The sequence below is a fragment of the Sarcophilus harrisii genome, chromosome 5 (assembly GCF_902635505.1).
Source record: "Sarcophilus harrisii chromosome 5, mSarHar1.11, whole genome shotgun sequence".
NCBI classification, from domain to species: Eukaryota; Metazoa; Chordata; class Mammalia; order Dasyuromorphia; family Dasyuridae; genus Sarcophilus; species Sarcophilus harrisii.
In genome coordinates, this window is record NC_045430.1 from 52,673,230 (window position 1) to 52,698,979 (window position 25,750).

At 34.5% G+C, this 25,750-nt stretch overlaps 1 protein-coding gene across 11 annotated transcripts in view; it reads right to left on the reverse strand.

Annotated features, from left to right (window-relative positions):
* The window catches only part of NAV3 (neuron navigator 3), a 1,064,916-nt gene that overhangs the window by 813,168 nt on the left and 225,998 nt on the right, over positions 1 to 25,750 (reverse strand). For 10 of the 11 annotated variants that reach the window (XM_031938355.1, XM_031938352.1, XM_031938354.1 and 7 more), the window contains one exon: positions 311 to 389. The exons of the other annotated variant lie outside the window; for it this stretch is intronic. The gene's annotated coding sequence lies outside the window, so the exon portion shown is untranslated. The remainder of the gene's footprint in view (positions 1 to 310; positions 390 to 25,750) is intronic. 11 annotated transcript variants of the gene reach the window in all.

Here is a 25,750-nt window from a genome sequence, read left to right on the forward strand (position 1 = left end):
TCATAAAGAAGTTCCATGTTCCAAAGAAATCAGAAGTCTAATGTCTACTAATACTTTTTTACTTACTTTACTTGTGTACATGTAGCTCCCAGTAGTATAAGATCCTTGAAGGCACAGACTGTTGATTTTTGTCTTTGTATCTCTAAAAATCTAAGGCTTAATCCATAATTGAATAAATGAATGTACCAAAAGTCTCATATCTCTAATTCAAAAGTATTTTGATGAGCAATTTTAGTCTATTTTATGAGGCATATAAATTTCTGTAAGATACTATGCTGAAAAAAAGCATTTCCTTAACAATCATGGTTACCTTAAAAACATCCAACCAACAAAACCAATGAACTTCTGAAGGAGTAGTTTAATCTCTGCTCTCGTCTCCTCTCAGAACTCTGAAAAACAGTAATGAAATTTCAACATAATTAGTAGTCATAAATCTATTGACTGGTGGAGAAGTTGTAAATAAGATTGGAGTGAGAGGTCCAACATAAAAGAAAGACAGAGACAAATTAAAATACAGACAGAAAAAGAAGGTGAGATGGAAAGAAAGAGAGAAGAGATGGTTCAGGAAAGGAAAAAAAGGAAGGAGAAAGAGACAGAAAAAAAGATACTGAAAGGAGGGAGACAGAAGAAAAAAAGAGGGAGAAACAGAGACAAAGAGGAAAAGAAAGAGAGAAAAAGACAGAATGAGACAAGAGACTAAAATTTACATAGAAAGACAAACACGAAATGATACAGAGAGGTAGAGAGAAACAAAAAGACAAGGAAAGCTTGAAACAGGGATGAAGAAAGATCTAGAAGCAATGATACAGAAAAAGAGAAGAGAAGATGAAAGGTGATGAGAGGAGGATTCAAATTGTTTCTGTTTTTATATATTTTCAATGATCCTAGTCAAGTTGTCATGTCTAATTTCATCTTGCATTTCTTGGTACAGTTTACTAACTTCACTTGTTTTCATCTGATAAGCTAAACACACTACCTATGTTTGTTTTAACATATTGTACTCAGTTTCATTTCTATTGCCAGATCCATCTCTACCTTCACACTTATAGATGAGATAGAATGGAGCAAAGTACACTCAACAGATATACTTCCAAATCTCTCTTTTCTATTTTTTTCTTCAACTCCCAAATTTTGTTAATCAATCTGCTTCTGGTCCAGTTTTATGAACAAAAGACTCAGTTGAGAAAAGCCTATGAAATTTCACTTTGTGCTATATTCTATTTAAAAACACCCTGTAGCTACCAGATTCACTCAAAAGCATCTTAGATTCTAGCCACATTGCATTTACAGCTGAGCAAAATCAAAGACTTAAAAGCTTATCTGAATATCCCATGATCTCACAGCTAATAAAGGTCTCAGTTGATATTGGAGTCAGAGATCTGGATTTAATGACTGACATTCTATCAATTGTGCCATGGTGCCTCAAATTAACAGAGAAAAGTAAAAAGTCTCATATTTAAGTTCTAAAATTTGATAGAATAAGTACAGGCTGTGGGAGACAATTAAAAGTTGTCCATATGAAAAAGGACTTAAAGGTTTAGATTGGCTACAATTTTTCTTTAAAAATATTTGTATATTTATTTCTTCCCTCTTGCTTGTCCCCCATCTATTGAGAAGCCAATATAATATCAATAATAGATGTATTTGTATGACTTCATACAAAAATACCTCTATATTACTAGCTATAATCCTAATGTTATAAAACACAGGCATGTGATTACTGATAAAATTAATAAAATCTTATACTGTATTAGGGTAAATTCCCATAAACTGGAATTAAATCAATGATTTCAGTAATATAGCAAATTCCTTCCACAAATTAAGTAGACTATCTCTTAGGTGGGAGTTTTCTGTGTTCCAATGCCAGTTTTGTAACTATGCATTGTGCAAAATTATATCTGGTCTGTTATGTTCATTTTCTAAAGGACCTTGATCAAATTGGAGTATGGGTTTGAATAAAACTAGAAGGAGCCGGTAAGCCTAAACCTGCTTAATCAATGAATTACTATGAAGAGAATTAGAAAATAACTTTTTGAAGTTTCCTTACATAAAACATAACATTCCACTAGAACTTTGGGACTGATTAGTTCTTTCAAAATAGCTCAGTCTACACTTCTTTCTGTTATATTCCCATCTTTACTCATCTGAACTGAATCCCTTTGAGAACTTATGTTTTGCTCAGAATTCTCTTGTCAGGCTCAACCTTCATCTTGCTTCCTGGTTGTTTCTGGATTTACTGATTTGGCTTTCTGGTCATGAAATTGTACAATGGGTCAATATTAGAAAGAGAGAAAAATATACCAGGAAAGTACTGATGTATAAAGGATCAAAGCTCAGAAATAAATCATAAGAAGAGATGAAAAAATAAAAAATAGATAATCTTTAGCTTTTATGTAAGATTATCATTAAATTTTTTGTAAGCTTTTTGAATTTTAAATTTTTAATTTTTTTGAGAGCAAAAACTTCATTTTCCCTGCAGTATCTATAATGGTTAGTACAGTGCTTGGTACATAAGGGGCACTTAATAAATGTTTACTGATTGATTTGTTATATTTCAAAGTCTTTGAATTTGGAAATATAATACATCTGGGCAAAGGCACGATCATATATATTATCAAGTTGAGATATACTAGAAGAAAATATTATGGAAATTGCATATGTTGAAGTCTCCTAGTGTGAAGGTAAGAGTTGGGGAGAGAGAAAAGACTCTGAATCATACACAGAACTTCTTGAGAATGCTCTTGAGAAGGAGAGAATGGATCCAATGCATAGAAGTTACAAGAATTTGTATTGGATCACAAATTATGTTTGCATGAATGTAAAAGGAAGTAAAACTGTTGATAGATGTGGCCAGTGCCAGAATCAGAAAAAAAAATCAAAAGGAATACAAGAAAGATTTCAATCTTCCCACTAAGACCAGTGATTTAGAAGTATAAGAAAAAGTACAAGGAAGGGTAATTAAGAATACAATATTATCCAGCCAGCTTTCTAATAAGTATCAGAATATAGCATGAATAAAGGAGAAAAGAATATAAAAAGAAAGGAATATCGTTAATTATAGAACAGGAATTCTAGAGAACACAGTGGTTGGAATGAAATATGGATTGAGATAGATGAGAATGAAGAAGCAGAAATCTAAGGTTGAGAGAATGAAGTTTGTTATACAGCATTGGAAAGTTCAGTTTGATTGGGATCGGGGAGAATAAGGGGCAAAGAGAATATGGTAATCATTAGAAAATGAGTCCATGCCTGTATAAGTGCTTTCCAATGGTGAAAGAAAATGATAAGAAAGTTAGAGACAAAAAATTTCAAGACAACTTTCAATTGCCCAGACTGCCATATAGCTGTGTTGTAGGAAGTATAGCAGCATGAACAAACGGTATAATGTTACTTACTGTCCAAGAATCAAGAATAAAAGCTAGCAATTTTGTTCTCCAAGGTATAGTGTAGGTTGCTGGTAAATGTCAGAATGTAGCATGATATGAGCAGCCTGGTAAATTGGTGATATGGCCAAGGAAGAGTACATAAACATAATAGAATATGATCTATTACCTTAAACTGGCCATAAAAATGAAGAATTTAGAAAAACATAGGGAATTTCATATACATTTATTTATAATAAAATAAGCACAAGTAGGAAAATAGTATACTACACAACTAATCAATATGCATTTCTGAAGCACTATATATCTGCCAGGCACTATGCTAATTTCTGGGAATCTAAAGCCAAAAATGAGACATTTAGGCCCTTAAGATCTGACATAATATACAGGAGAGACAACATGTGTAAGTAAATACAAAATAGTTATTGCTTGATGGGGTTAGAAGAAGCACTAGCTTCTGGAGAGTGGGAAAGGAAGGAAACAGGAAAAACTTCATGAAGAACATGAGTTCTTCATATGAGGCCCATTAATATCTTATTTTTCAATTTGTTGGATAACTATATTTCAATAAAATTGGTTTCCTGTAAAGTCTATTTATTATTCATTTAAAAGCAACATTCTTAGAAGGGGTCAGTAGGTTTCACCAGCTTACCAAAGAGATCCATGATTCAAAATGCTATGAACTCCAGCACAGAAGACAGAATGGAATTGAATTGAACTGAGCCATAAATGAAACTTAAAATGATTAGTTTCCACAAATAACTACAATGATATAAATAAAAATAAAGAACAATAGCATGACAATCAACTCTGAGTGATTAAAATGACCAGTTTTAGTCCTGAAGAACATATAGAAGAACCAGCCTCCCTCATTTAAGTAGCAAGATAGGGGATACAAATTTAGCGATATGCTGATGAAAACAATTACTATTCCAGCTGGTTTTGCCTCATTGTTCTTACTTTGCTGCAAGGGAAAGTTTATTGTGTAGGTCATAAGATAATATCACCAAAAATGACAAGGGTGTTTTAAAAAGAGGATATTACTAAAACTTTTTATTAACCCTAATGAACCCAGAGCTTTTGATCTGGGTTGGCCAAAATAATCCATCACCCTACCTTGTAACTAAATCAAGGAGGATTCTCTCCAATGTGAGCTAGACTAGTGTGAGAAATATGGATCTAAAGTCTATCTATCCCTCTGTCTATCTAAATATTCCACCTCACAGATATAAAAAAGCCTTTCCTGACTAGTAAAAATCTGCCAAGAATTGGGGACTTCTATGATACCTTTTAAGAACCCAAAGTCATCTCCACACTTTCAATAAAAAGTCCTAAAAAAACTTTAGTCAAATATATTACTATCCTGCCTTTTTCTACTATTTCCCTGGTTTACACCTAGATGGTACAGTAGATAAAATGCCAGGGATGGGTTCAGGAAATCCTGAGTTCAAATCCAGATTCAGAAATCTAGTAGCTATATGACTCAAAACAAAATACTTAATCCTACTTGCCTCAGTTTCCTCATCTGTAAAAATGAGTTGCAGAAGGAAATGGCAAACCATTGCAGTGTCTTTGCTAAGAAATCCAAATGGGGTGAACAAAAAGCTGGACACAATTTAAATGACTGCACAACAACAAAATTTCTCTGATGGTCTGCCTTCAGTTTGCTCTAGATTAGTAATGAATAACCTATTTTAACATATTCTCTGTTAATAAAAGCACTCTGTAATGACGATTACTTTCACCCAGGTAGACTGATAGAATCATCTTGTTGATAATCTTGACCAGGCAATTAAAATTTTGTAGAGATTCAAGGAGATTGTGATGGAACCATTTAATATGAATCCTGAAGCAGATCATATTCTCTGAACTTACCTTACCGTAAAAGAATGTAAGATCTTTGAAATCTTTCTTTTACCTAGATAGTTTCATATAAAGTAGTTACTTACTAAATATCTGTCGATTGATTTTATCTTTGCAATCCCAATGTTTAGCACAAAGCCTAGTATATAATAAGCATCAAATAAATGCTTGTTGAATGATTATTTGGTGGAGACAACAAGATTTATTGCCCTACAAAACCATGGGAATTAAAATTGCTAATTACATATGAATTGTGTTACAATCATACAATCTCATCTAATAGCCTATACTTTTTTTTAATACATACAAAGTATTGTTTATGAGAAGTTTTAGTCTTTTTTATGTTTTATTAATGTTTCAGCTATTTCAAATCTTCCTACACTCAAGCCTCCTCCAGTGCACCAGTAAGCCTATTTTTGTGCTGATGAGGAGGCATCTGGATTGCTGGATAATATGTGTGAGCAAACAAAATGATTGATTTTTGTCTTTGCATCCCTAGAGCTCAACATAGTGCCTTGAATAAAGGTGCTTCAAGCATATTTGTCGAACTGAATTATAGAAGAATTGAGACTCCTTTGTTTATAGAGGTTCCCTTTGTTTTGGACCTCAAAACTATATTAACACCAAACCCATTTGCCAGAAAATGATGCATTGTTGAATCCATTTTTAAATTCTTTACAGACTATTAAATAACATGCTTTCCAAATAATAAAATTTGGTGTAATCTTTCAGATTTGTCAAGCAATGCTACATATTCCCCTAAGGCTTAGGATGAATCCATAACACTTTTCTCTTTTTCAATGAGAGGAAAATGGTGTTAAAAAGCTCATATTTGGCACAACCACTAAGCAAGTATAAACCAGAGCTATTGCTCTTTCCAAATCTTTGTGGGTTAATCATTTTCTTCAAAGTTGGGACATCTCTTTCAAAATGTACACTACTATATGGTGGAAGGGAGGGGAGACAGTCTGTCAAAATAGACAAAAGCAAAGTAAACTAGTTTGAGGGAACACAACCCAAGGGCTTGGCCCCCAATTTCATTATCCTCAAACCCACTGAGCTAATGAGCCACAGACCAGGAGATATTAGGAACTACAAACAAAAAGATCACAAAGGTTTGCCAAATGCAAATATTTTGGCTCAAGCTGGAAACATTATACTGCTTAGTGACACACAAATTTAAAAAATAACAAAACCACTATTCTCTTGAAATCCATTACATGCTGAGGGAGAAATATCTAATCTATTCCAGTATTGAGCAGAAAATCTTTTCCCATAGCACAACCTCATGCATGAGGAGATTATGGATAAATAGTACTCTCACAGCACTACCAGAAAGAAAAATTGTCTATTAGTATATTTTATTATTTTGGGCAAGTTCATTGATTTCCACATTTTCCCAGTCTCTGTTATTAAGACTATTTAATATTCTATTCAGGACTATAGTTTAATAACTGACTTAAGAGGAGTGACTTTTTTTCATTTGGTTAATCAGTAAGTTGGGTAGAAAAAAAGTTTGCATGGGCGTATTTAAAGCTGGCAAAGTATAGTCCATAAGGTGGCACCACCCACACACATCAACCATCAGTCCATATGTCTCTCATCATAACAGAAATAGGTTTTCTCTTACAGTAAAGGAGGCCCAAGTGTGCAGCATTAACACCAAAAGTTTCAGGGGACCTAAAGGAATTAGAGCTCTCATAGTCTCCTTTGCATGTATAAATCGATAATATAAGACATTAGGCAAGATAATTAACACAATTAATATAATTATTATGCTGTTAGGTATTATATTAAGTGAGTTGGTGGGTCAGTGGATTGAATGTTGAGCTTGGAGTCAGGAAAACCTGACACCACTTATCAGTAATATGACTCTGCACAACTCATTTAACCTTTGTTTTCTTCAGTTTCCTCATCTGTAAAATGGATATAATAATGGTACCTCCTGTTCAGGGTTGTTTTGAAGATCAAATGTAACAATATTTGTAAAAAAGCCCTTTGCTTGGAATATAGTAGATATTATATAAATGTTTATTCTTTTCCCTTTCCTTCTTTAAGATATTTTAATTCCAAGTTTGCTAGAGAAATAAGTCCTACTGTCCTAAAAGTAAATGATATCAATAAAAAAGATTCATATGCAAAATAAATAATCCAAACTACTACCCTCACCTACCACTACACATACCTCAGCATTATGAGTATCAATGATTTGATCATATTTTAAGAAGAACTGAATTTAATGAGGCTTAATTTCTATAGGAAGTGATAAAAATAACAATATTTATATTTATATAGTGCCTACTACATGCCAGGCAATGTGCTAAGCTTTTTATAATTATTATCTCATTTGATCATCTTATAGACTCTGGGAGGTAGGTGCTATTATTATCTACATTTACAGGAGAGAAAGCAAGTGACTTGCCTAGGCTCACAAAGCTAGTAAGTATCTGAAGATAGTTCTTCCTGACTCCAAAACTGGAGATCTCTCCCAACTGGTAATCACAGAAGCTTAATCAAGGAAGATAACATGTAAAACACATTATAAACCATAAAATATTTCTTGTTCTTGTTGTTTAGTTATTTTGGTCCTGTTCAACATTTTGTGATCCCATTTGGTGTTTTCTTGGCAAAGATACTAGAGTGGGTTGCCATTTACTTCTCCAGCTCATTTGACAGTTGAGGAAACTGAGGTAAACAGACTTAAATGACTTGCCTAGGTTTACACAAATAATAAATGTCTGAGACTGGACTTGAATGTAGATCCTCTCATTGAAAAGGAGAGACCTATTATGGATACATATTAAATCTTAGAGGAATATGTATATTATTGTCTGACAAATCTAGAAGATGACACCAGCCTCCACTATTTAAAGAGCTAGGTAATTCAGAGACTAAAATATTGGTGTTGGAATGAAGAAAACTCATCTTTATAAGTTCAAATCCAGCCTAAGATAGTTACTGATTGTGTGACCTAAAACGTCATCTCACTGCTCAAGTGCCATATAAATGCTAGTTTCATTATCAAGTTTATCATCATAATCATCGTTATCATTATAAACTTAAGGCCTATGTTTGTTGTTCCTAAGTGGTGTTGATTAATGAAAGCTAATATGAGAGCGGAACCAAGATGGTGGAGAAGACACATGACATTCTAAGCTTCTCTCATACCCTCACTACTAATTACCAAACTCAGCCTTAAAAACAGTGTTTGACTGGTAAAATCCACAAATATTGGAAATACAACAATTTACGAGCAAAAGATAAACTGGAAGGTCACCAGAAAAGATTTGTCCTGATTGGTGGAAGCAGGCCAGCACAGGCAGGAAGATAGAACCAGAGGCTAGCAATACTGACTGGACCAGGGCAGGGGCAGTCTCCATGGCTGGAAAATTTACAGGGAGGACCCTACCACAGGTTGGCTGCTCTACTTTGGTTGCAAAGCAGTAGATCAGCAGAGAAGTTAAAGCCAAAAGTAGTGTACTCCAAAAAAAACCAGAATCAAATAGGATCTGGCTACCCCCACCCAAAACTGGAAGTGACTTAGCACAGACCACAGCACAGCATTCTGCAGCACAGGACTTTTGCCTGGGGCAGTCACACTTCTGCAAGGCATGGGGGTTAAGCTAGGGGCAGCCTCTAATCTGCATAGTGTGGGGTGCTCTGCCCAGGGCAGCCATAAATCTGCATAGCAAGAGGGCTCTGCCCGGGGAAATAGAACATCCACAGTGCAATGGCTGCTACCCAGGGCAGAGACACTTCCCATGTGGGGCTCTTCCCAGGGCAGCTGCTGATCCACACACAGAGGGGTTCTGCCCAGGGGAACTGCTAATCCCACAGCAGGTTCTGCCTGGGGAAATGACACTTTGGCTGCTCAGCCTCTAGTCCCAGGGCAGTCACTAATCTGCACAGCAAGGCTCTTCACAGGGCATTTCCTCAGCTCAGCCTACCCAGGGCAGAGAAACCCAGTGCGGGGCTTTTCCCAGGGCATTTCCTCAACTCCACTACTCTTAGCAGCCTGTTTGCAGGACAGCTACTGTCCATATATCTATCCTTGCTCTGCAGAGGAAGCTGGTAAAGTCCTTGTACTGAAGCCAGACCCTAAGGGCTTTTTAAAAAATTAGTAAGAAGGCCAAGCCTATACTAACTATCCATAGCTTCTATACAGAAAGAGAGCAGGTTTTCAACCCTGAGGAGACTACTAGCAGACAGTATCCAGACAAAATCTCAGAGGAGAATGTAACCTGATCCCCATTACACAAGGCTCTCCTAGAAGAAATTACAAAAAGTCTTAAAAGAGAGCTAGAAGAAAAATGGAAAACATAAGGAGAAGCTATGAGAGTACAGAAAAGCCTTATAAGTCACTTAAAGAAAAATTTGATAAAGTGGAAAAAGAAAACAACTTTCTGAAATGTGAATTGGAAAATGTAAATAACTCCCAGGGAGTGCAGGGAAACAGAATTTCTGCATTGGAAAACATAAAGAACTCCCAGAAAAGTAGGATTTGTGAATTGGAAAAGATAAAGAAATCCCAAGAAAGTAGGATTTATGAAATGGGAAAAGAAAATAACTCAGTAAAAAAAAATTAGTGAAATGGAAAAAACTTCATAGAGCAAAACAACTCATTTAAAAACACAATTGTAAATAAACAAAAAGAAGTTGGAAAAGCTAACAAAGTAAATAACTCATTAAAAATCAGAACTGAACAAATAGAAATAAATTATTCATTGAGACATCAAGAATCAATCAAGCAAAAACTAAAAAAAAAAATGAAAGATTAGAAAGAAATGTCAAATACTTACTTGAAAAAACAACATACCTGCAAAATAGATCTAGAAGAGATAATCTGAGGATTATTGGACTTTATGAAAATTATGATGAAAAAAAGAACCTAGATACTATTTTACAGGAAATCATCAAAGAGAACTACCCAGATGTAATAGAATCAGAAGGTAAAATAGGTATTGAAAGAATTAATCAAACACCTTCTGAAAGAGACCTTAAAATAAAAACTTCAAGGAATATTGTGGCTAAATTTCAGAACTATCAGACTAAGGAAAAAATATCACAAGCAGCCACACACACACACAAAAAAAATCAAATACCGAGGAACCACAATAAGGTTCACTCAGGATCTAAAGGCTTCCAAATTTAAAGATCAAAGGACCTGGAATCTGATATTCTGAAAGGCAAAAGAACTTAAATGTAGCCAAGAATAAACTACCCAACTAAGCTGAGCATTTTCTTCCAGGGAAGATGATGGACATTTAATGAAACAGGTGAATTCCATTTGTTTCTAATGAAAATACCAGAACTAAACAAAAAAATTGACCTCCAATTATAGGAATCAAGAGAAGCAGAGAAAAGTAAAAAGAACTCTTTTTTATTTTTTTTATTATAACTTTTTATTGACAGAACCCATGCCTGGGTAATTTTTTTACAACATTATCCCTTGCACTCACTTTTGTTCTGACTTTTCCCCTCCCTACCTTCACCCCCTCCCACAGATGTCAAGCAGTCCTATACATGTTAAATATGTCTCAGTATATCCTAGATACAATATATGTGTGCAGAACCAAACATTTCTCTTGTTGCACAGGAAGCATTGGATTCAGAAGGTAAAAATAACCCGGGAAGAAAAACAAAAATGCAAACAGTTTACATTCATTTCCCAGTGTTTTTTCTTTGGGTATAGCTGCTTCTGTCCATCCTTGATCAATTGAAAGTTAGAGAGAGTTATTGAGAGTTAGATCTCTTTGTCGAAGAAATCTACTTTCATCAGAATACATCTTCATACAGTATTGTTGTTGAGGTATATAATGATCTCCTGGTTCTGCTCATTTCATCATCAGCTCATATAAGTCTCACCAAGCCTCTCTGAATTCATCCTGCTGGTCATTTCTTACAGAACAATGATATTCCATAACATTCATATACCACAATTTATCCAACCATTCTCCAACTGATGGGCATCCATTCATTTTCCAGTTTCTAGCCACTACAAACAGGGCTGCCACAAACATTTTGGCACATACAGATCCCTTTCCTGTCTTTAGTATCTCTTTGGGGTATAAGCCCAGTAGAAACACTGCTGGATTAAAGGGTATGCACAAAGAACTCTTTTTAAAATTTTTTTAAAATTATAACTTTTTATTGACAGAACATATACATGGGAATTTTATTTTTTACAACATTATCCCTTGCACTCACTTCTGTTCCGATTTTTCCCTTTCCTCCCTCCAAACCTTCCCCTAGATGGCAGGCAGTCTTGTACATGTTAAATATGTTATAGTATATCCTAGATACAATATGTGTGTACAAAATCATACAGTTCTCTTGCTGCATAAGAAGAATTGGATTCAGAAGGTAAAAACAGCCTAGGAAGAAAAACAAAAATGCTAGTAGTCCACATTCATTTCCCAGTGTTCCTTCTCTGAGTATAGCTGGTTCTGTCTATCATTGGTCAATTGGAACCGAATTAGATCTTCTCCTTTTGAAGATATCCACTTCCATCAGAATATATTCTAATAAATTATTGTTGTTGAAGTGTATAATGATCTCCTGGTTCTGCTCATTTCACTCAGCTTCAGTTCATGTAAGTCTCTCCAAGCCTCTCTGTATTTATTCTGCTGGTCATTTCTTACAGAACAACAATATTCCATAACATTCATATACCACAATTTACCCAAATATTCTTCAATTGATGGCCAGACATTCATTTTCCAGTTCCTAGCCACTACAAAAAGGGCTGCCACAAACATTTAGGCACATACAGGTCCCTTTCCCTTGTTTAAGATATCTTTGGGATATAAGCCCAGGAGTAACACTGCTGGATCAAAGAGTATGCACAGTTTGATAACGTTTTGAGCATAGTTCCAAATTGCTCTTCAGAATGGCTGAATTCATTCACAACTCAACCAACAATGCAGCAGTGTCCCAGTTTTCCTGCATCCCCTCCAACATTCATCATCATTTTTTCCTGTCATCTTAGCGAATCTGATAAGTGTTCAGTAGTATCTCAGAGTTGTCTTAATTTTCATTTCTCTGATCAACAGTGATTTGTAACACCTTTTCATATGAGTATAAATACTTTCAGTTTCATCATCTGAAAATTGTTTGTTCATAGGCTTGATTTCTTATAAATTAGAGTCAATTCTCTATATATTTTGGAAATGAGGCCTTTATCAGAATCTTTAACTGTAAAAATGTTTTCCCAGTTTATTGCTTCCCTTCTAAACTTGTTTGCATTAGTTTTATTTGTACAAAGGCTTAAAAAGAATTTTTGAGAACTATGTTTTTGTTATGTATATACATAAAGAGTGCATGTATAATTTGGTTTTACTAGTATAACATAAAAAGAGAAGTAGAAATGGAAAGGGGATAGTATCAGAAAAAGGGAAAAGGAGAGATAAAAAGAGGGAAACTACATCCCACAAAGAGGCAAAGAACACCTATCATATCTGAGGGAACTGAGAGAGGGGGAGGAATAGTGTATGCATTTTCCTCACATCAGATGTGGCTCAAAGAGAAAACAATTAACATATTTGGTTTACAAAGAAACTTCTCACACCTTATTAAAAAAGTGGGAGAGGAAAAGGGAAAAGGAAAAAAGTATAAGGGAAAGGTACACTAAAGGGGAAGGGATTCAAAGGGGGTGGGAGGGAGTCTAAAGAGGGAGAGCTGCATGAGGCAAGTGGTACCTATAAGTTTAATACTGGGAAAGGGGGAAAAGAGGAGTAAGAAAAAGAAAAGCATAATCTGGGGATAATAAGATGGCAGGAAATATAGAATTAGTAATTTTAACCATAAATGTGAATGGGATGAACTTTCCCATAAAAGGGAGGTGGATAGCAGACTGGATCAAAAGCCAGAACACTATAATATGTCGTTTACAGGAAAGACATTTAAAGCAGGAGATATATACAGAGTAAAGGTAAAAGATTGGAGCATTAACTATTATGCTTTAGGTAAAGCCAAAAAAGCAGGGGTAGCCATCCTTATCTCAGATCAAACAAAAACAAAAGTTGATCTAATTAAAAGAGATAAGGAAGAAAATTACATCTTGCTAAAGGCTACTATAGACAATGAAGCAATATCAATACTAAACATATACGTACACAGTGGTATAGCCTCTAAATTCCTAAAGGAGAAGTTAAAGAGAGTTGCAAGAAGAAATAGACAGCAAAACTATAATAATGGGAGATTTCAACCTTGCACTCTCAGAATTATATAAATCAAACTACAAATCAAATAAGAAAGAAATTAAAGAGGTAAATAGAATATTAGAAAAATTAGGTATGATAGACCTTTGGAGAAAACTGAATGGAGACAGAAAGGAGTATACTTTCTTCTCAGCAGTTCATGGAACCTATACAAAAACTGACCATATAGTAGGACATAAAGACCTCAAAATTAAATGCAGAAATGCAGAAAGATCACTATACAATTAAAAACTACATTCAACAAAAAGTTAGGGGTAAATAGACTAAATAACTGGAAATTCAATAATCTCATCCTAAATTAATGATTAAATGAAACAGCAAATCATAGAAACAATTAATAATTTCACGCAAGAAAATGACAATGATGAGACATCATACCAAAATTTGTGGGATGCAGCCAAAGTGATAAGAAAGGGAAATTTTATATCTTTAGAAGCTTACTTGAATAAAATAGAGAAAGAGAAGATCATTGAATTGGGATGGCAACTTAAAAAGCTAGAAAAGGAGCAATTTAAAAGCCCCAATCAAATATTAAACTTGAAATTCTAAAATTAAAAGGAGAAATTAATAAAATTGAAAGTAAAAAAGTATTGAATTAATAAATAAAACAGAGTTGGTTTTATGAAAAAAAAAACAAATAAAATCAATAAACCTTTGGCAAATATGATTAGAAAAAGGAAAAAATATCAAATTGTTAGTCTTAAAAATGAAAAGGGAGAACTTTCCACCAATGAATAGGAAATTAGAGCAATACTAAGGAGTTATTTTTGCCCAATTTTATGCCAATGAATTTGATAACCTCAGTGAAATGGATGAGTATCTTTAAAAATATAGGCTTCCCAGATTAACAGAGGAGGAAGTAAATTGCTTAAATAGTCCCATTTTAGAAAAAGAAATAGACAAGCTATTAATCAACTCCCTAAGAAAAAATCCCCAGGGCCAAATGAATTTACATGTGAATTCTACCAAAAATTTAAAGAACAATAAACTCCAATGCAATATAAACTACTTGAAAAAATAGGGAATGAAGGAATCCTACCAAATTACTTTTATGACACAGACATGGTAATGATACCTAAATCCAGATAGGTTGAAAACAGCATAAGAAAATTCTAGAACAATCTCCTTAATGAATATCGATGCTAAAATCTTAAATAAAATATTAACAAAGAGATTACAGAAAACCATCCCCTGGATAATACACCATGACCAAGTAGGATTTATACCAGGAATGCAGGGCTGGTTCAATATTAGGAAAACTATTAGCATAATTGACTATATCAATAACCAAATTAACAAAAAACATATAATCATCTTAATAGGTGCAGAAAAAGCATTTGATAAAATCCAAGATCCATTCTATTAGAAACACTTGAGAGTGTAGTTATAAATGGGCTTTTCCTTAAAATAATCAGTAGTATCTATTTAAAACCATCAGTAAGCATCATATGCAATGAAGATAAACTGGTACCATTCCCAATAAGATCAGGAGTGAAATAAGTTTGCCCACTATCACCATTACTATTCATATTGTATTAGAAATGCTAACCTTAGCAATAAGAGAAGAAGAGATTAAAGGAATTAGAATAGGTAATCAGAAAACCAAAATATCACTGTTTGCTGATGATATGATGGCATACTCAGAAAACCCCAAAGATTCTACTAAAAAGCTATTAGAAATAATCCACAATTTTACCAACATTTCAGGATATAAAATAAGCCCACATAAGTCATCAGCATTCTTATATATCACTAACAAAATCCAACAGAGTTACCAAGAGAAATTCCATTTAAAGTAACTACTGATAATATAAAGTATTTGGGAATCTATCTGCCAAGGGAAAATCAGGAACTATATGAGCAAACCTACAAAACATTTTCCACACAAATAAAGTCAGATCTAGCCAATTGGAAAAATATTAAGTGCTCTTGGATAAGAGCAAAAATAATAAAGATGACAATACTACCTAAACTAATGTATTTATTTACTAATATACCAATCAGACTCCCAAGAAACTATTTTAATGACCTAGAAAAAATAACAACAACGTTTATCTGGAAGAATAAAAGTTCAAGACTTTCAAGGGAAATAATAAAAAAAAATAAATCAAATGAAAGTGGCCTAATTGTACCAGATCTAAAATTATATTATAAATCAGTGGTTACCAAAACCATTTGGTATTGGCTAAGAAAGAGACTAATTGATCAGTGGAATAGGTTAGGTTCAAAGGACAAAATAGTCAATAACCTTAATAATCTAGTGTTTGACAAACCCAAAGACCCCAGCTTTTGGAAGAAGAATCCAAAAAACTGCTGGTAAAATTGGAAATTATTCTGGCAGAAACTAGGCATTGACCCACACTTAACCCCGTACACCAAGATAAGGTCAAAATGGGTTCATGACTTAGACATAAAGAATGAGATTATAAATAAATTAGAGGAACACAGAATAGTTTACCTCTCAGACCTGTGGAAGAGGAAGGAATTTATGACCAAAGAAGTAGAGATCATTATTGATCACAAAATAGAAAATTTTGATTATATCAAATTGAAAAGTTTTTGTACAAACAAAACTAATGCAGACAAAATTAGAAGGGAAGCAAAAAACTGGGAAAACATTTTTACAGTCAAATGTTCTGATAAAGACCTCATTTCCAAAATATATAAAGAACTGACTCTAATTTATAAGAAATCAAGCCATTCTTCAATTGATAAATGGTCAAAGGATATGAACAGACAATTCTCAGAAGAAGAAAATGAAACTATTTCTAGCCATATGAAAAGATGCTCCAAGTCATTATTAATCAGAGAAATGCAAATTAAGACAACTCTGAGATATCACTACACACCTGTCAGACTGGCTAGAATGACAGGAAAAGATAATGCAGAATGTTGGAGGGGATGTGGGAAAAAAGGGACACTAATACATTGTTGGTGGAATTGTGAATACATCCAACCATTCTGGAGAGCAATTTGGAACTATGCTCAAAAAGTTATCAAACTGTGCACATCCTTTGATTCAGTAGTGTTACTACTGAGCTTATATCCCAAAGAGATCATAAAGAAGGGAAAGGGACCTGTGTAATGGGCTGAGGCTTGAGTTGATTCACTGAGGTCCCAAGCATGTGAAGCTAAATAGTAATTGGACTATACTCTATTAATGTATATGCTTGGAGAAAGAATGGCCCCCACCCACTCTCTGTGCAAGTCCTGATATGTTGTATAGGAAATGATGATTTTGGTGGGTGGAGGCACAGGGGCAGGAAGAGAGGCTGGAAGAGATTGCTGCCTGGGTTCAGTTCTGGTGACTGCTGGTCTCGTGGCTTCTGGTCTGGCTAGCTTCTTGACTCAGCTGCACACATTGCTATTGCCGATTCCCTTCTACCTCCGATCTTTCTTCTTCTCTACTGAGAATAAAAGATTGATGATTTTCCCCTAACCTGAATTCCTGACTCCGGCTGATTTTAAAATACGTGGTCTTCACAGACCTGTATGTGCATGAATGTTTGTGGCAGCCCTGTTTGTAGTGACCAGAAACTGGAAAGTGAGTAGATGCCCATCCACTGGAGAATGGTTGAATAAATTGTGGTATATGAATATTATGGAATATTATTGTTTGTTAAGAAATGACCAACAGGATGATTTCAGAAAGGCCTGGAGAGACTTCCACGAACCGATGCTGAGTAAAACGTGCAGGGCCAAGAGATCACTATATACTTCAACAACAATACTATATGATGACCAATTCTGATGGACCTGGCCATCCTCAGCAATGAGATGGACCAAATCAATTCCAATGGAGCAGTAATGAACTGAACCAGCTACTCCCAACGAAAGAACTCTGGGAGATGACTAAGAACCATTACATTGAATTCCCAATCCCTATATTTTTGCCCACCTGCATTTTGGATTTCCTTCACAGGCTAATTGTACAATATTTCAGAGTCTGATTCTTTTTGTACTGCAAAATAACGGTTTGGTCATGTATACTTATTGTGAATCTAATTTATATTTTAATATATTTAACATCTACTGGTCATCCTGCCACCTAGGGGAGAGAGTGGGGGAAAGGAGGGGGGAAATTGGAACAAGAAGTTTGGCAATTTTCAATGCTGTAAAAAGTTACCCATACATATAACCTGTAAATAAAAAGCTATTAAAATAAAAAAAATAAAAAGAAATCAAGCCATTCTCCAATTGATAAATGGTCAAAGGATTTGAACAAATAATTCTCAGAAGAAGAAATTGAAACTATTTCTAGCCATATGAAAAGATGCTCCAAGTCATTATTAATCAGAGAAATACAAATTAAGACAGCTCTGAGATACCACTACACACCTGTCAGACTGGCTAGAATGACAGGAAAAGATAATGCAGAATGTTGGAGGAGATGTGGGAAAACAGGGACACTAATACATTGTTGGTGGAATTGTGAATACATCCAACCATTCTGGAAAGCAATTTGGAACTGTGCTCAAAAAGTTATCAAACCCTTTGATCTAGCAGTGTTATTACTGGGCTTATATCCCAAAGATTTCTTAAAGAAGGGAAAGGGCCCTCTATGTGCAAGAATGTGGTGGTTGCCCTCTTTGTAGTGGCCAGAAATTGGAAACTGAGTGGATGCCTGTCAATTGGAGAATGGCTGAATAAATTGTGGTATATGAATATTATGGAATATTATTTTTCGGTAAGAAATGACCAGCAGGATGTTTTCAGAAAGGCCTGGAGAGGCTTACATGAACTGATGCTGAGTGAAATGAGCAGGACCAGGAAATCATTATATACTTCACAACAATACTATGTGATGATCAATTCTGATGGACATGGCTCTCTTCAACAATGAGATGAACCAAATCAGTTCCAATAATGCAGTAAATAATAGAATCAGCTATACCCAGCAAAAGAACTCTGGGAAATGAGTGTGAACCACTACATAGAAGTCCCAATCCCTCTATTTTTGTCCACCTGAATTTTTGATTTCCTTTACAGGTTAATTGTACTTTATTTCAAAGTCTGCCTCTTCTTGTGCAGCAAAATAACTGTATGGATATGTATACATATATTGTGTTTAACATATACTTTAACATATTTAACATATATTGGTCTACCTGCCATCTGGGGGAGGAAGTAGGGGGAAAGAGTGAAAAATTGGAACAAAATGTTTTGCAATTGTCAATGCTGAAAAATTACCCTTGCTATCTTGTAAATAAAAGCTATATTAAAAAAGAAAATAAAAAAGAAAGCTAATATGAGATGGAAATATAGTTGTCTATGTAAATGAGTCCTGGAAGGTGAGAGGGATCAAAAGACAAGAAGTTACTGGCCAATAGACAAAATTAAAGAGGAAGAGAGTCTAAGTAGGAAAGCAGGACTAAGCAGAGGAGAGATATGTAGGGAAGAATCCAATATAGAAAGCTATAACAAAGCCCTTGAGAATGAAAATATCTTTTCAGCCAGCCATCTTTTGAACATTCCATAGATCTTGATATTCTATCCTTTTTCTGTATATTTATAGCAGTTCAATACAATAAGCTCTGATAATTTTTACAATCTGCCATCCTCTCAAGAAGCTGCAAAAAGAAAAAAAAATTAATGGGATCATAGCACAGGAAGGTAACTCTTAAGTCTGAAAGTGTTTGAATATAAATTTGGATTCCAGGTCATGTCTTTTAAAGGTCCTTCCACTCCACAAGGTACTAGATTGCTCCATGACTGGCAATTGGAATGGAACATGATTCCAGCTTACAAATTTCTTGTTCTTTGATTAGTATTTGGAAGTAGGAGCAAAAGGGAAAAGATATGTCCTACACAGAAAGGACAAGTGGGAAATTATGTGAATTAGAATAAGGGCCATTGTAGATAGACCCATATAGTTCCACATTCACTTCTCAGATGCTCAATTTGTTAAGTGCAGATCTTATTATATCATTCCCTACCTTACCCTACTTCGACAAACCCTAGGGGTTTTCTATTATATCCAGGATCAAATATAAAATTATCTAGTTAGCTTTTGAATTGCCTTTTGATCTTTCCAGGCTTCTTATTCTTTATCCCTCCATATAATCAATAGCACCGACCTCCTTGCTATTCCTCAAACAAGGTACTCTACTTCTCAGCACTGGGTATTTTTAGCAGATGTGCCTCATTCCTGGAAAGTTCTCCTTCCTCATTTGTCTCCTGGCTTCCCTGGCTATTTTCACATCTCAGTTGAAGTCTTACTTTTTACAAGAAACTGTCCCCTAGTCTCCTTAATCTTACCACCTTCCCTCTGAAATTATTCCCCTCCATTTGTCCTATAAATCTGTGTCTATAATGTAGACATACACAGATACACACACACATACACACACACACACACACACACACACACACATAAACATCTTGTTAATGCATAGTTGTTTGTTTGTTCTTTCCCCTCTGCCCTCACCTTCATTGAATTATTAACTCGTTGAAAGCATAGTTTTTGTTAGTGATAGTGGTAGTGGTTTCTTTGCATTCTCATGATTTAGCACTGTACTTGATACATAGCAAGTATTTGCTAAATATTAATTGACAGACTGGTTCTGTAATTTTTTAGAGTAGCATTCTGACTAGAAGTGATGACTGGATAAATTTTATTACAGTCAGAAAAATTTCCCTCTGGGGTTGTTGTTGGTTGCCCTAATTTTTTATACTTCATTTTGGTTTGTTTGATGGTGGATTAGTGCCAACTTGAACTTGTTCAAGTATGACATGGGTTACTATAAAAGACTGGAGTCAGAAAATATTGATATGAAATAGTTAGAACAAAAAAAAAATGTTTTAGTTGGAAAACTACACAGCATTTAATGTAATGTTTCTATGGGAAGAGAAGAAACACAAGTGTTTTGGTGACCAATTTTATTTATATAGCACTTTAATATTATTTATTTAATTAAATTTTACTTTATGAAAGAAAATAAGCATTTCCATAACAGTAGAATAAAAAAAAAGATATTTGCACATGAAACTGAAAATCTATTATATATAATTTGCTATTCCTCTTAAATATATAACAAAGTTAACATGTAAATTTCCTCTTTTCTCTTTTTTTCCCATTCTCTCCTACCCCTGTCCTAGACATGGCTAACATTAGACACAAATACAAATATGTGTGTATACACACACACACACACACACACATATATATACATAGAAATACAGATATACACACATATATACATAGAAATACAGATATACACACATATATACATAGAAATACAGATATACAAACATATATGTAAAATCATCCATATACAATTCTATTTATCAGTTCTTTTATTTTGGGGTTTGCATTGTAGTTTACATTTAATCAACACAATGGCTCTGGAAAGTAGGTGCTATTGTTATTCCCATTTTACAGATGTGGAAATTGAGGCAAAGATATTAAGGAATTTGCCAAGTATCACATAATGAATAAGTATCTAAGGCAGGATTTGAACAGTTTTTTTGCCTCCAAATCTAGCACCCTATACAGTATGTAACATAGTACAGTAACAGATATACTGTCATAGCATTTGGTTTGGAGAGCTGAATCTGTCATATTCCAAGGTTAATCAGTGGAGAAGGGTTATATTTTTAGAGATGATAAATTCAAAATTAATTACTGTATCTACCCCTACAGGGTGGCATTTTCCCTACAGAAGGCATTATTTTAAGATGACAAAGCATGTAAGGCAATACCATGGTCCTTTATTCTTTCAAAATGTTGTTTTGTCTCAACTACTGTATCCAAAAGTTAACAGGCATTTTAAAGGTTAACTTAGGCATAAGAAACTTAAAGGCATGAATGGAAGGAGCAGAAAACCATATGTGGAGGGTAAGAAATCTCTTCTGCTTCCTGACAAATGATGGAGGAAAGTGTATTCAAGGTCAAATCTCCTGCCTTTCTATTCCATCCTTCATATAACTGCAAAAGTATTTTTTTTAAGTTCGCTGACCCCAAAGTTTAAGAATTCTTGTTCTGATCCTAGTTCCAGGTTTTGATATAAAGATAATAACAAATGAGATTGAAAGTTTACAAGTTGTTCTATACACATTACATCATTTGATCTTTACAAGATCCCTATGAAGAAGACAAAGGATTCCTTATGATCATTTTACAAATGAGAAAAGTCAGGTTCACAGAGCACAAGTGACCCAATAGAGGTACAAAGAATCAAAGGTAGAATTTGAATCCAACACTCTCTCAATTCCAAGTCTAGAATGTATGGTTCCATATTTCTTTGCCTCTATGAGCTCTAATGTCATACAATGATTTGGAAAAAAAGCAAACCACTAGATGATCTGTTGCAAATATGCTCTTTCTGCTTATCCCAGATTTGAAGTTAGAAATGCTATTAATCCTTTATTAGTCCTATAAAATTGTCCTCCCTCCCCCACTTAACCTTTTTCCAGGCCTTTTTGGAAATGATCCCCCTGTAATAGAGAAAGCTTCACATATAGCTGACCAGCCCTGTCTACTAAGTAAACAGACAGATAGCTTTCTTTACAAAATACTGATTAAATACTTTCTGATTTAGGAACAGTTCTTAGAGAGAAGCTTTTTCTAAGACCATATGTATAATACTCATCATAAAATGTCAATCAAATGCATCTTTTGGTACTCAACTCCAACCATCTTAAATTCAGATCCCTATTAATATATGAAAGTTCCAGGTACTATTCTCTGCATTTTTTGGAGGAAACATCCTGCTACATCCATCTAAAGCACTAGGGAGACTTCTGTCAGAGTCAGGAGTAAGAATGTCAGATAGGCAATGTACATTTCAAATCCATTAAAAGCCCCCCCCCAAAATTACAGTTTTGTGTGTGCCTGTATCTCCTCAATGTGATTTTTTTTTAAATTTACTTCTACAAGCTGAGTTGGAAAAAATATTAAGTACTCCAAACTTATTTCTTACTATCACAACCATGACCTCTACTCCTGTCCTCCAGGGAAGATTTTGAGACACATGCCATTTTAGAAAAGGGCCTTGCAGATTAGCTGACAGATTTTTTTTTGAGCTCCAGCTTTTACTAGTCCTTTATTCTTAGCATTTATGGCTTGAAATTTTCTTTGTTTTTTCAGTGTAATTGTCCTTTCTTCTCCATTCACATTTATTTCTTCTATGTTCTAATCCTCTCCAAACTGCTAGATCTTTGTTCTGAATGTGACTTCTCACCCTTCCACTAACTGGCTTTTCACCAGTCTCTAATCTCCTTTCCAGCTATGCACACAACCTAGACCTTCCTGGTTCAACCCATTCTCCACACTCATATTAATATTCCTTTCTTCTTTTCTTTTCATCTTTCCCTGTTTATGAGATTATCACCTTCCATTTTTCTCAAAAACCCTTGTTTGACTGTTTTTTTTTTTTGCACTGTCTAAGAAATGTCACCTTAAATTTTATTTTCACTTCCTCAAATACTGCATACTTTTTTGCCTTCATTAATTTATATTAATGCTAGGATTTAATTACACTGACTTCCAACCAGAGAACTGCTTGCTTTGTATAACATAGAGGAAATCAATTAGGATTCATAAAATAAAGAAGAATAATTGTTCAAAATTATTCCATTTATGACTGGGAGATTTGGAGAAAGGGAAAAAAAGAAATTTCCACTATCTGCTTGTTCTTCTCATGAATAAATAAAAGAAAAACTCCATTTTTTTTAATCCCATAAGACATATAAACACACCAGTATGACATTGCCATTGCAATTCTGCCCTTTATAAAGAAAGAAAATATTTATTTTTCAAATCACAGATGAAGGGAATTCCCAGAGTATGTAGTTGGAGGGCTTTCTTAGAAAGGGTGGGTTTTTCCAGCCTCATGCAGTTCAGTGAATTTGGACAAAATTGTGAATATTGTCATCATACTTTCAAGGTAAAATATTGACAGAAATAGGTCATTAAAGACCAGTTAAGTGGAGCCCTAAGACAAGCTATGCTAATTAGCATGTCATTTGCAAGTTATGTAACTATCTCATTTTAAAACCACAAAAATTAAACAATTACTTGTAATATAATTTTCATAAGGAAACCAATATTGTAGATTCTCCTAATTTAATTCATTTTGGGCCCCATCTTGTTGAGATTTAATTACATATGCTCAGTAACATGTGTTTAAGTAATCATAGTATGCAGTCACCAGCAGTACAGCCTGAAAACTCTTGATTTCCATTTCACCCACCTTGGGCTATAGAGATGGTCTATTTGTGTGTAACAAAGAGAAGAGGGAGTTGTGACCTGGATAACAATGGAAGATAGGCATATTCTTGAAATACACACACCACGACCACCACAACCACTCCTCAATAATGAGCTATATACAAAGAAAAAAATTGGAAAATATATCTTTTTATTTGAAAAAGAGGTAGCTTGCTCATTAGGAAGATAGGAAGAAATGGAAAAAGAAAAGAAGCAAGAGAAAGAGGGAGGGAAGCAAGGGCAGATGAAGAAGGATGGGAAAATGGAAAAATGGATAAAAGAGAATTTGGAGAAAAATAAGGGAGAGGATAAAAATATGAGAAAGGGAAAAAAGAGTTATGTAAAGAGAAAAAAATTAGGAAAAGAAAGGAGGCTAGGAAAGAGTAAAGGAGATTTTATTTAGGCTTTGATACTTTGAATCATCTAGTCCTGGTAAATCTCTAATCAGAATATATCACAAAGATTAGATTTAAAAAATATAATCAAGGAATTTAAATAAATTCTGTGTTTTTATTCCCAGGTTATTAGACCTGAGTTTCTTTCCCAGTTTTTGCTTATGGCACAGAGATGACTGCTGGAATTTTTAAAAATTTGATAATGATTTTGCTCTCACATGTGCTACCAAATTACAACAGCTTCAAATGCTGTCCTAATAATGAGGCATTGTCTGACAAATGTTCAGAGAAAGCTGGCCAACACAAGTAACAAAGTTTGTTAACCACAACATTCAAGAAACCATTTACAAAAAAGGATTCTAATCTATAAAATGGGAGAACTCACTCTGGTGAAATATTTTCTGGCTAAATGAAGTTGGGGTCATGAGCTAGATGCTGTGGAGGATTTAAAAATGTGTGTGTCTGATCAGAGGAATCTAGGTGATCCTGTGGATAGACTGTTGGACATGCAGTCCAGAAAACCTTAGTTCAACTCTAGTTTCAGACACTTGTGTGATCTTAGTATTGTCATCTCTAAAGTGAAGATAATAACAAGGCGCGATGTAATAACCTCCTAGGATTGTGAGGATCAAGTGGAATAATATTTATAAAACATTTTGACTTTTCCTCTTGTTTGTACTCACTAAATTGTCAATCCTATAGATCCTACTTCAAATAACATTTCTTAAATCTGTCCCTATCTCTATGTCTCCATCTGAAGCCTTCACTATCCTTCCCATACCATGCATTCTATGATTCAGCAACATAGAACTCTACTACTCTTCCAACTCATACAACACTCCATCTTTCAAGTCTATGCTTGTTCACCAGCTGACTCATCTTACCTGGCTTCCTTCAAGACTCAGTTCAAATTCTATCTTCTGCAAGGCTTGTAAAAAATTCCTGCCTTAGTTTATTGATTTCTCCCTGAAATTATACCCTTTCTCTTTCCCCCTTCTTCCTCTCTCATATAGAAAGTTATATTTGTGTGTATGTATTTCATACATATTTTAATTGTTTTTGTACGTATATCTTTGCTTGAATGTAATCTTCCCCATTAGACTAGGAATTCCTTCAGGGAAGAAACTATATTTTTGCTTTTGTATGTCTAGTGCTTAAGACCATACCTGAGCATGGTAGATGCTTAATAAATGCTTGGTTACCAACTGACTGTACTTTTGAAGCACCATAATATAATGGAAAGAACACAGAATTTGGTAATGAGGATGGGGATGGTATCTAGACTGAAATCCCTGCTCCAACACTCACTATCTCACCTTGGACAAAGTAATTTAAGCTCTTGAAGCCTCTATTCTATAAAATGAAGAAGCTAAAAATATATAATCCTAGTTTTACATGTATAATTCACTTATGTCACTCCTATGCCTAAAATGTCTTTCTTCTCACTCCTTTTTCCATCTACAGAAATTATTTTCATTCTCCAAAGTTCAGTTAAATATCAACATTTTCTTCATGAAGGCACTGCCTCTCCTCCCCAAGCAATAGTGATTCCTTACCCAAGCCATCTGGGTTTTTCTTCCTTTACAAAGGCAGAGATTATGGCTCAATTTCTATATCATCTACGATGTTACTTAACATGAATTCTATACAAAGAAAATTGCTAATGTCTACTGAACTAAG